Genomic DNA, 11,192 nt, shown 5'->3' with positions numbered 1-11,192 from the left:
CACCAACAGAGAGACAGCCAAAGATATACTTGACTCTCTGAAGATGACCCATGAAGGAAACTCCCAAGTCAAGGAGACGAAGGCTCTGGCGCTTATCCAGAAATATGAAGCCTTCAAAATGGAAGATGACGAAGCTATAGAGGCTATGTTTTCCAGATTTCAAACTCTTATTGCAGGTCTTAAAGTGCTAGACAAAGGATACACAACTGCAGATCATGTTAAGAAGATAGTCAGAAGTCTGCCAAAGAAATGGAGACCTATGGTTACTGCTCTGAAGCTGTCAAAGGATCTGAACAATATCAGCCTTGAAGAGCTTGTTAGTTCTCTCATAAGTCATGAGATAGAACTAGAGGAGGATGAACCTCAGAAAAGGAACAAGTCCGTAGCGCTAAAGTCCAGATCTGAAAGACGGAAACCTGACAAAACCAAAGCTCTCCAGGCAGAAACTGAAGATACTGACGACTCTGAACCTGAAGACTCTGATGATCAAGAAGAGTTGTCCCTACTAACCAGAAGAGTTAAGCAACTCTGGAAAAAGAGGAACAACAACTTCAGAAGACCAAGACCCAGAGGGGATCGATCAGAGTCAACTTCAAAAGGTAAAGCTAACAAAGATATTACTTGTTATGAATGTAAAGAAACAGGTCATTACAGGAATGAATGCCCTAAGCTAAAGAAAGACAACCCTAGAAAAGAAAGCTTCAAGAAAAACACCTTCAGAACAAAGAAAGGACTGATGGCTACTTGGGATGACAGTGAATCTGGATCATCAGAATCTGACTCTGATGAACAGGCCAACGTAGCACTTATGGCTATCACATCCAACAGCTCAGACGAAGAATCTGAAGAGGTATTTTCTGAACTTTCTCGATCTGACTTAGAATCATGTTTGTCAGAAACTCTTACCTCTTATCAGAAATTAAAACAAAAGTTTAAAAACATTAAAGGCTGTCTTAAAACAAAATTTGAAGAATGTAGTGAACTTGAGATAACAATTCTAGCACATGAAGATACAATCAGATCTTTAACGTTAGAAAGAGATGGAGCAAAAACAAAAAGCTTAGAATTAGAAGAAGCGTTGTCTCAAGCACCACAAACTTCAAATAAAATTATTTATAAATATGAAGAAGCCTTTCAAGAATTTCTGAAGAATGGGATAGATAGGAGTATTATGGCATCCATGATTTATGGAGTAAGTCAGAACAATAAAAGGGGAATTGGGTATGATCCTAAGGAAGATAAAACTTCTACAAGTGATCAAATTAAATCTCCTTTTTCATATCATTACACACACACACAAGAACAAAAATTTAAAAATGCTAGAAAACCCAAAGTTATAAGAAACTCTGGGAAAACTAATCTGAAAGGACCCAAGAGATTCTGGGTACCGAAAGATAAGATTATCTATGTTGCAGATATCCTATGCAGCAAAGTTCAGACACCAGTCATGGTACTTGGACTCTGGATGCTCGCGACACATGACGGGAAGAAAGTCTATGTTCCAAAGTCTGGAACTTAAAGACGCTGGATTTGTAGGCTTCGGAGGAGATCAGAAAGGAAGGATCAGAGGCTCCGGAACTATTGGTAAGGGTACTCTTCCCTCTATATCTGATGTTCTTTATGTAGAAGGATTAATGCATAACTTGTTATCCATAAGTCAATTAAGTGATAACGGTTATGATGTAATCTTCAATCAAAAAACATGTAAAGCCATTAATCAGAACGATGGCTCTGTCCTTTTCACAGGCAAGAGGAAAAACAACATTTACAAAATAAATCTTTCTGATTTAAAAGATCAAAATGTTAAATGTCTAATGTCAGTTCACGAAGAGAAATGGGTATGGCATAGACGCTTGGGCCACATTAGCATGAGGAAACTTTCTCAGCTAACTAAACTCGAGTTAGTCAGAGGCCTACCTAAACTGAAGTTTTCTTCAGATGCTCTGTGTGAAGCTTGTCCGAAAGGAAAATTTTCAAAAACATCTTTTAAAAAGAAAAATGTTGTTTCTACCTCTAAGCCTCTGGAACTTCTTCACATTGACTTATTTGGTCCTGTGAAAACAGCATCAGTTAATGGAAAGAAGTATGGACTAGTCATTGTTGATGATTACAGTCGCTGGACATGGGTAAAATTCCTAAAGCACAAGAGTGAGTCTCACTCTGTATTCACAAGTTTCTGTTCCAAAGTGCAAAAAGAATTTGACTCTAAAATTGTTAGAGTCAGAAGTGATCATGGTGGAGAATTTGAAAATAAAGATTTTGAAGAATTATTTGATTATAATGGAATATCCCATGATTTCTCCTGCCCTAGAACTCCACAACAAAATGGAGTTGTAGAGAGGAAGAATAGGACACTCCAAGAGATGGCCAGAACCATGATCAATGAAACTAATGTAGCAAAGCACTTTTGGGCAGAAGCTGTAAATACAGCGTGTTACATTCAGAATAGAATCTCTATAAGACCTATTCTAGAAAAGACTCCCTATGAACTGTGTAAAGGAAGAAAACCAAACATTTCATATTTTCATCCTTTTGGATGTTCTTGTTTTATATTAAATACTAAAGAACATCTGAACAAGTTTGATTCCAAAGCACAGAAAGGTATTATGTTAGGATACTCAGAACGCTCTAAAGGCTACAGAGTATACAACACAGAAACCAAAATTGTGGAAGAATCAATTCATGTCAGATTTGATGATAAGCTTGACCCTGAAAAGTCAAAGCTAGTTGAAAAGTTTGCAGATTTGGAAATCACTCTTGTAGAATCTGATAAAACTCCAGAAGCAACTGTCACTCAAAACTCTGAAGAAATAAAATCTCCAGAAATCCCAAAGAAAGTCAAAAGTCGTATTAATGTATCTGAAGATTTGATTCTGGGAAACAAGGACGAACCTGTCAGAACAAGATCTACCTTCAGAACTTCTGAAGATATTCCTCTGGGACTAGTGTCTCTGATTGAGCCTACGTCTTGTGATGAAGCACTTCAGGATAACGAATGGGTGGCAGCTATGCAAGAAGAATTGGATCAATTCTCAAAGAATGATGTCTGGGATCTCGTTCCTAAACCCAGAGGCACTCATGTCATTGGAACCAGATGGGTTTTCAGAAACAAGCTGAACGAGAAAGGAGAAGTTGTCAGAAACAAAGCACGACTGGTAGCTCAAGGTTATAGTCAACAAGAAGGTATTGATTATAATGAAACTTTTGCTCCAGTCGCGAGAATTTTCTAAGTTAATGCAGGCAGAATTTGAGATGAGTTTAATGCAAGAACTAAAGTTCTTTCTGGGAATTCAAATTAATCAAACTTCAGAAGTCACGTACATCCATCAAAGTAAATATATTAAAGACGTTCTGAAGAAGTTTGACATGACTGAATGCAACTCTGCAAAAACTCCCATGCACCCAACTTGCATTCTGGAAAAGGAAGAGGTAAGCAACAAGGTTTGTCAGAAGCTCTATCGAGGTATGATAGGCTCTCTTCTCTATCTGACTGCTACTCGTCCTGATATTCTCTTTAGTGTCTGTCTTTGTGCCAGATTCCAATCAGATCCTAGAGAATCTCATTTAACAGCAGTTAAGAGAATTCTTAAGTATCTGAAAGGAACTCCTAACCTGGGCCTGATGTATGAGAAAACATCAGAGTATAGACTCTCGGGTTATTGTGATGCAGATTATGCAGGAGATAGAATAGAACGAAAAAGCACTTCTGGAAATTGCCAGCTTCTGGAAACAATCTAATCTCCTGGGCTAGCAAAAGACAGTCAACTATTGCTCTATCAACTGCAGAAGCAGAATACATCTCAGCATCACTGTGCACAACTCAGATGCTCTGGATGAAGCATCAGCTAGAAGATCTACAAATCTTTGAGAGTAACATTCCTATCTTTTGTGATAATACTGCTGCTATTTGTTTAAGTAAGAATCCCATTCTACATTCCAGAGCCAAACACATTGAAATAAAACATCATTTTATCAGAGACTATGTTCAGAAAGGGATAGTAACATTGAAGTTCATTGATACTGAACATCAATGGGCAGATATCTTTACTAAGCCTCTAGCTGAAGATAGATTTTTTTTATCTTAGAACATCTGAACATTAAAAATTGCCCTGAATGAAGTGTGGCTCTGAAAAAGTAAAATGAGACTCTGATGTAAACAAATATATTTCTGCCTCTGACTCTGATACTTCTACCAAGTTAAGAAGATATCTGAGTTAGAAATCTTCAGAAACCTATCCTTTGGTATTCCTGAAGATCAGATACATCAACACGTGGAGCACTAAGCGTCTAACCCTAGAACTTCTAGACAGCTGTCAAAAGAAATCAAAGGTCAGAACGTTTGAAATCTCCTAGAGCAGTGTGCGTACTGTTGGGATTAGACATTCATTAATTAGCTGTAATCATTTTTTCCCCCCAAGCGTGCTATTTTGATTTTTGTGCTAACGCTGGAATGTGTGTCGTTTTGCATGTGTTTTACTTAGAGTATATAAACACTTTTCTCACATTTCACACTTATCACTCTCACTCACTCTCAAACCCTCTCTAAAACCCTAAAACTCTCTGAAGCATTCTCTGCAAGTTCTTCAATCTTCATCTTCTTCTTCACCATGGACGCTCAACAACAAGAAGTCTTTAACTTCTCTCAACAAATGGAATCTAGTTCTACTGCTCAAACCTCAAACACTCAAACTCCAACGGTTACAGGCGTCACCATCACCCCTGTTTACAAAGAACCTCACGTTCTTGACCGTGAACGCCATATCAACCTTTCAACCCCTTTTGAAGGTTTGGACGTGTTGTGTGAATCGTTAGTTGATTTCGACAACCTAAGAAGAAATGGCGTTGATCTAACTGGAGAACTTCGTCAACAAGGGTGGGAAAACTATTTCCAAAGACTTTATGGTCCTATTTACCCACTTCTCGTCAAGGAGTTCTGGAGATTTACAGATGCAGATGACAACTTTATCGTCTCATATGTTCTAGGGGTGAAGATTGTTATTACTGAAGGGTCTATTGCCTCTCTGTTGAACATGGAGAGAAGTGGAGGAAAAAGGATTTACAACATCCCTCCTAGGTCAAAGCGCATTACTGATGTTATCAACCCAACAATCTTCAAACCCAACGTTGAAGGAAATCCTTCAAAGAACAAGGAGCTGCATCAGAACCTCAGAGTGTGGCTGAAGATCATTCTGGGAACCATTCACCACCGTCCAGCCTCTAACTCTTCTGACTACATCAATGCAGACCAGAAATGCATTCTGTACTGCATTCAGAAGGGTGTGAAGATCTGCCTCCCTGCTCTCCTTTTCAGATATCTGAGAGATTCGGTCAGAGAAACCAGAAACAACATGAAGCCCAGATCCTACATTCCTCTGGGAAGATTGCTATCTGACGTCTTCATTGAGCATGGACTGGTAGACCATCTGGAAAAGACCAAATTGATGGATGATCTGGCAATAGATGTTGGGAAGCCTCTGAATGCCAGAAACCTCAAGAGTATGGGGATAATTAAGAAGATTCAAGTCAGACCCACTCTGGACACATCCTGGGATTGTTTGAAAGATCAGAGGAAGATGCCTCATGGCCTGGCCAGGTTCTTCAAGAATGAACCCAGAGATGCTGTTGCTATCTATCTTCAGCGTCTGCTGGATGATGGTGTTGACATCTCTGATTTCAGCCTCGACGACTGTCTGGATTCTGAAGAAGACTGATAACATGAAATTATATCACATTTGAAGACTTAATTCAATTAGATTATATTATCATTTACTTTAATTTATCCCATTTTATCAGATATTATGCAGTATTTCTTTTCTATTTATGTCAGGTATCCATTTTGAAGCAAAAGTGAAAAAGGGAAGAAAAGGAGGTGTAGAAAGGAGTAAAAAGGAAACAAATATCAAAGACCAAGCCCAGCCCAAAATAAAGCGCACGTTATGCCTGTGACGGGCGTCACAAGGGTTGTGACGAGCGTCACACTAGAAGCATCCCTGTGACGAGCGTCACACATGGTGTGACGAGCGTCACACCATTCCACTAGCTTTTTGGCGCAAGTCACGCTCTCAGAAGAATTGAAGAAGAACGTTGAGAGAGTTCGTGTCCTATGCCCACGCCGTGTATTTAGCCATGCTGAAGACTCGCGGGAAACGGAAGGCAGTTACCAAGGCTATTATAAATAGCCATCTCACAAACCTAAAAAAGTCGCAGTTTTTGCACGCTCAGTTTGCCGAAGCTCTGCCAAATTTTCTTTTCACGCCTTTGCTTATTTTTCTTCCTTTCCAGCAACTTAGCATTGTTTATTTTATTTATTTCTTTTGCAAGATTTACATTCTTTTTCCCTTGCAAATTTACCTTTCCAGTTTTAGCTTTTAGATATTTTTCGCATAATAGTTTCTACACCGGAAACTATTATGCAACTTTATACCGGATTTAACCTTACGTTATATTCCAGTTTTATTTCCTTGATTTAACTTACTGTCTAATTGAAGAATCCAAGAACAAATCCTACCGGCTTGTGGTGGAGTGTTCAAGACCATTGTATTACGCATTCAGGTTCTTTAATTGTTATTTAATTTTTAATGTTTTATTCTATTGTTTATTCATATTGCCTGCCTGGAATGAGTCTGTCTATGCATGATATAAATTCTTATTTATTTAGCATGTCTGGCTAATTTGCCTAGGTATCGGTATGTAAAGTAAGCAGAATAAGGGATCAAGACTGAGTCGGTCTATTTAAACTTAAAATCAAAATCAATCTTTTTACGGTTTCAACTTACAGGTTTAATAACAAGATTTTTTACAAAAGTAAAAGACATAAAGAAGTTAAAATCAATAGAGCGAGAGTTTGAGATTTTAACTGGACAGTGTAAGTTAGGCATTAATTCTAGATCAGGGCGAGAGCAAGTTTTAGAGTTAATTAAATTCTGACCTTTTCCAAAAAGTATTTTTAAAGATTGGATGTGAGGACGAGAGTTAAGCATTTGGATTTAATTATATAACCTAAGTCAACAGAGCGAGAGTTTGAGATAAGGGTGTTTAAAACGGTCAGTATTTTCTTAAAAAGAGTTTCTGCAACTTTATTGTTTTCAAAATATGGTTTTTGACTTAATTATAAGTGACAGCAACATTAATATAAGATCATGGTTTATTCAACAGAGCGAGAGTTTGAGATAGAACCTTTAACCAATGAAGTTAACCGAAACGATTCATTTTAAAACCAAGAAACCGACAAAGACTTGATTCCCTAGTTTTGACGAACTACATACCGATATCCGTTTTATTAATATTTAATCTAGATATTAGTTTAGATCTTAGCTTTTCCCCAAACAATCAAACATTTCCACCTTAGATTTACGTAGTAACCTTAGATAACGGTATATCGATTCATAAGTCCCTGTGGGATCGATATCTTTTAAAACTACGCGATAGAACTGTGCACTTGCAGTTTGTATCCCATTCTCGACTCACCCAGTCGAGCGATCAAGTTTTTGGCGCCGTTGCCGGGGAACTTTTATTCAATCGATATCGTAACTCTTCCGTTACGCTGTAGAGACTAAGGTTTCTTTTTCTTCTATTTTCTTTCTTTCGTTGATTTGTATGCCACGCACTCGCTCTCAAGGCGAACCGCTCTATTTACGAATCAACGATATCGAACTATATCTCCGAGTCTTACGACGAATTCGGGAATATCGTGCTGAAAACAATCTCCCTCCTATAAACCTTCCAGATTTCAAAAACATTTTTCCTTCTTTAACCGAGATGGCAGAACCAGCTCGTGCTCTTAGAGATTACGCCGCTCCATCGCAAGATGAACCGCATTCAAGTATTGCTCCGCCCGCAATCGAAGCAAACAACTTTGAACTTAAACCTTCGTTGTTGCAGGCTGTGCAACAGAACCAATTCTCTGGAAATCTTACCAAAGATCCAAACCTTCATTTATCCGTATTTGTTCAATACGCTGATACTGTTAAAGCTAATGGTGTCACTTCAGAGGCAATTCGACTTCGTCTTTTTCCTTTCTCATTAAGAGATAGCGCTAGAAGATGGCTTCAATCTCTTCCTTCCAACTCAGTCACCACATGGAACGAGTTGAAGAAAGTTTTTCTTGCCCGATATTTTCCACCAAGCAAAACAGCTATGTTAAGAGCCCAGATAAACGGATTTAAACAGAAAGACAACGAGTCTCTTTTCGAAGCATGGGAAAGATACAAAGACATGATGAGACTTTGCCCACACCATGGTTTGGAAGACTGGTTAGTAATTCACACATTTTATAATGGTCTCTTATACAATACAAGGTTAACAATAGACGCCGCTGCAGGTGGTGCACTAATGAACAAACCTTACGCTGATGCTTACCAGCTTATCGAGAGCATGGCCCAAAACCACTATCAGTGGGGAACCGAACAAACGAATGTGGAAAAACCTCAACCGAAAACTGGCATGTACGAGATAAGTAACCTTGATCACGTCAATGCAAAAGTGGATGCTTTGGTCCAGAAAATTGAAAGTTTAAACATATCACCTCCAGCCGCCGTGGTTGCTATAACTCAGAATTGCGAGGTCTGTGGAATCCAAGGCCACACTCCTGCGGAATGTCAACTCTTGACTGGAATCCAAACAGAGCAAGTAAACTATGCTCAAGGAAGCCCCTATTCGAATACCTATAACCCAAATTGGAAGAACCATCCAAACTTCTCATATAAGAGTAACAATGCTTTATACGCACCTGGACAGTCTCCAAATCAAGCCCCATCTATATCTCCAGGATATCAGAAACCGAATCCTAACAATAATACCCCTAGAAAATCCAACTTGGAAATCATGATGGAAAACTTTATAGCTTCCCAACAACAAACCAATAAAGATTTCTTAAACCAGAACATACACACTGGCGAACAACTAAAACAACTAGCAAGTAAAGTAGATGCCCTGGCTACCCATAACAAAATGCTAGAAACGCAAATATCTCAAGTAGCTCAACAACAAGCACCTACTGCTGCACCAACTGGTACATTCCCTGGACAGCCCCAACCCAATCCGAGAAGCCAAGCTCATGCAATTATATTGAGAAGTAGAACGGAAGTGGAAGGACCGTCTGACCCAAGGATAGAAAACCAAAACCCTAAGAAATCTACTGAGGAAAGTGAACCTAAGGAAAAGGAAGAGAGTAATAAGGAAACCCTAGAAAAGAAGGAACCTTATGTACCTCCACCACCTTACAAACCACCTATACCTTACCCTCAAAGGCTTGTTAAAACCAAAGATGTAGGCCAATTTAGAAAATTTGTTGATCTCCTTAAACAATTAAACGTTACAATTCCGTTTACCGAAGCTATCACGCAGATGCCCTCATATGCTAAATTCTTAAAAGAAATTCTTTCTAATAAGAGGAAACTTGAGGATAGCGAAACCGTTACACTCCCTGCCGAATGTAGCGCTATAATCCAAAACATGCCCCCTAAACTCAAGGATCCGGGTAGTTTCTCTATACCCTGTCACATAGGAAAATTTGTCATCGACAAAGCCTTATGCGATTTAGGAGCCGGAATTAGCGTTATGCCTTTATCCATATGTAAGAAACTGGAAATGGGAGAATTAAGACCGACCAAAATGTCTGTGCAATTAGCAGATCGTTCCATCAAATAATCTGTAGGAATCCTTGAAAACGTTCCCGTACGCATAGGTCAGTTTTACATTCCCACTGACTTCACAATTATGGACATTAGAGAAGATGATACGACACCTATTATACTAGGAAGACCATTCTTAGCAACTGCCGGTGCAATCATAGACGTAAAACGAGGACGACTCACCTTCGAAGTAGGTGAAGAGAAAATTGAATTCATTCTTTCCCAATTCTTGAAAGCACCTGCAATAGAAGATACATGTTACTTCATGGATATCATCGATGAATGCATAAAAGAAGCAGAGTCAGGAGAAGACAAATCATCAGACTATCTTTTAGAGGACAAATCTAAACAATGCCTAGCAATAACACCGGATCCTACGCAGTGTCTTAACAAACCAACCCCTGATTTGAAAACACTTCCCAAAAATCTGAGATATGAGTTCCTAGACTTAGAACTTGAACGACCTATGATAGTTAATGCAGATCTAGGAAGACTCGAAACAGAAAAACTCCTACATATCTTAAGAAAATATCCAACCGCACTAGGATACCACATCACCGATCTCAAAGGAATAAGCCCTTCTATTTGTATGCACCGCATCATGTTAGAAGAAGACTGTAAAACCTCTAGGGAACACCAGAGAAGACTGAATCCGATCCTAAGTGAGGTAGTAAAGAAAGAAATAACCAAGTTATTAGAAGCAGGTATTATATATCCTATATCTGATAGCAAATGGGTTAGTCCTGTACACGTTGTACCAAAGAAAGGAGGCATAACCGTTATTGAAAACGAAAAAGGAGAAACTATAACTAAACGAATCGAATCGGGATGGAGAATGTGCATTGATTATAGGAAACTAAACAAAGCAACCCGAAAAGATCATTTCCCTTTACCATTCATTGACCAGATGTTAGAACGATTAGCTAAACATTCACATTTCTGTTATTTAGACGGTTATTCAGGCTTCTTTCAAATACCAATTCACCCTGATGACCAGGAAAAGACAACATTCACATGCCCTTTTGGTACCTTCGCGTATAGACGAATGCCGTTTGGTCTGTGTAATGCCCCTGCAACTTTTCAAAGATGCATGATGGCAATATTCGCCGACTTTCTCGAAAACATCATGGAAGTATTTATGGATGACTTTTCTGTATACGGACAGAGTTTCGAAGAATGCCTTGAAAACCTGGAAAGAGTTCTGGAACGATGTGTAAAAGTAAACTTAGTACTTAATTGGGAAAAGTGCCACTTTATGGTACAAGAAGGCATTGTTTTAGGACACATCATCTCGAACAGAGGAATTGAAGTAGACAAAGCCAAAATAGAGGTAATCGAAAATCTTCAACCCCCAAGAACTGTGAGAGAAGTACGAAGCTTTTTAGGACACGCCGGTTTTTACTGACGATTCATCAAAGACTTCTCTAAGATAACTAAACCCTTAACCGGACTGTTGATGAAAGATGCTGAATTCATATTCGACGATAACTGTTTAAAAGCATTTCAAACTCTTAAACAAGCATTGATCTCCGCACCCATTATGCAAACACCAGACTGGAA

General features: G+C 38.8%; 1 pseudogene; it reads right to left on the bottom strand.

Moving 5' to 3' along the window:
• Positions 1-8,143: 8,143 nt before the first annotated feature.
• Positions 8,144-8,243, bottom strand: LOC127089195 (uncharacterized; annotated as a pseudogene).
• Between the last annotated feature and the right edge of the window lie 2,949 nt (positions 8,244-11,192).

Source organism: Lathyrus oleraceus, chromosome 5 (assembly GCF_024323335.1).
Source record: "Lathyrus oleraceus cultivar Zhongwan6 chromosome 5, CAAS_Psat_ZW6_1.0, whole genome shotgun sequence".
In the NCBI taxonomy this organism is placed as follows: Eukaryota; Viridiplantae; Streptophyta; class Magnoliopsida; order Fabales; family Fabaceae; genus Lathyrus; species Lathyrus oleraceus.
Note: the sequence above shows the minus strand (reverse complement) of the source record. Positions and strands in the feature narration are given on the sequence as shown.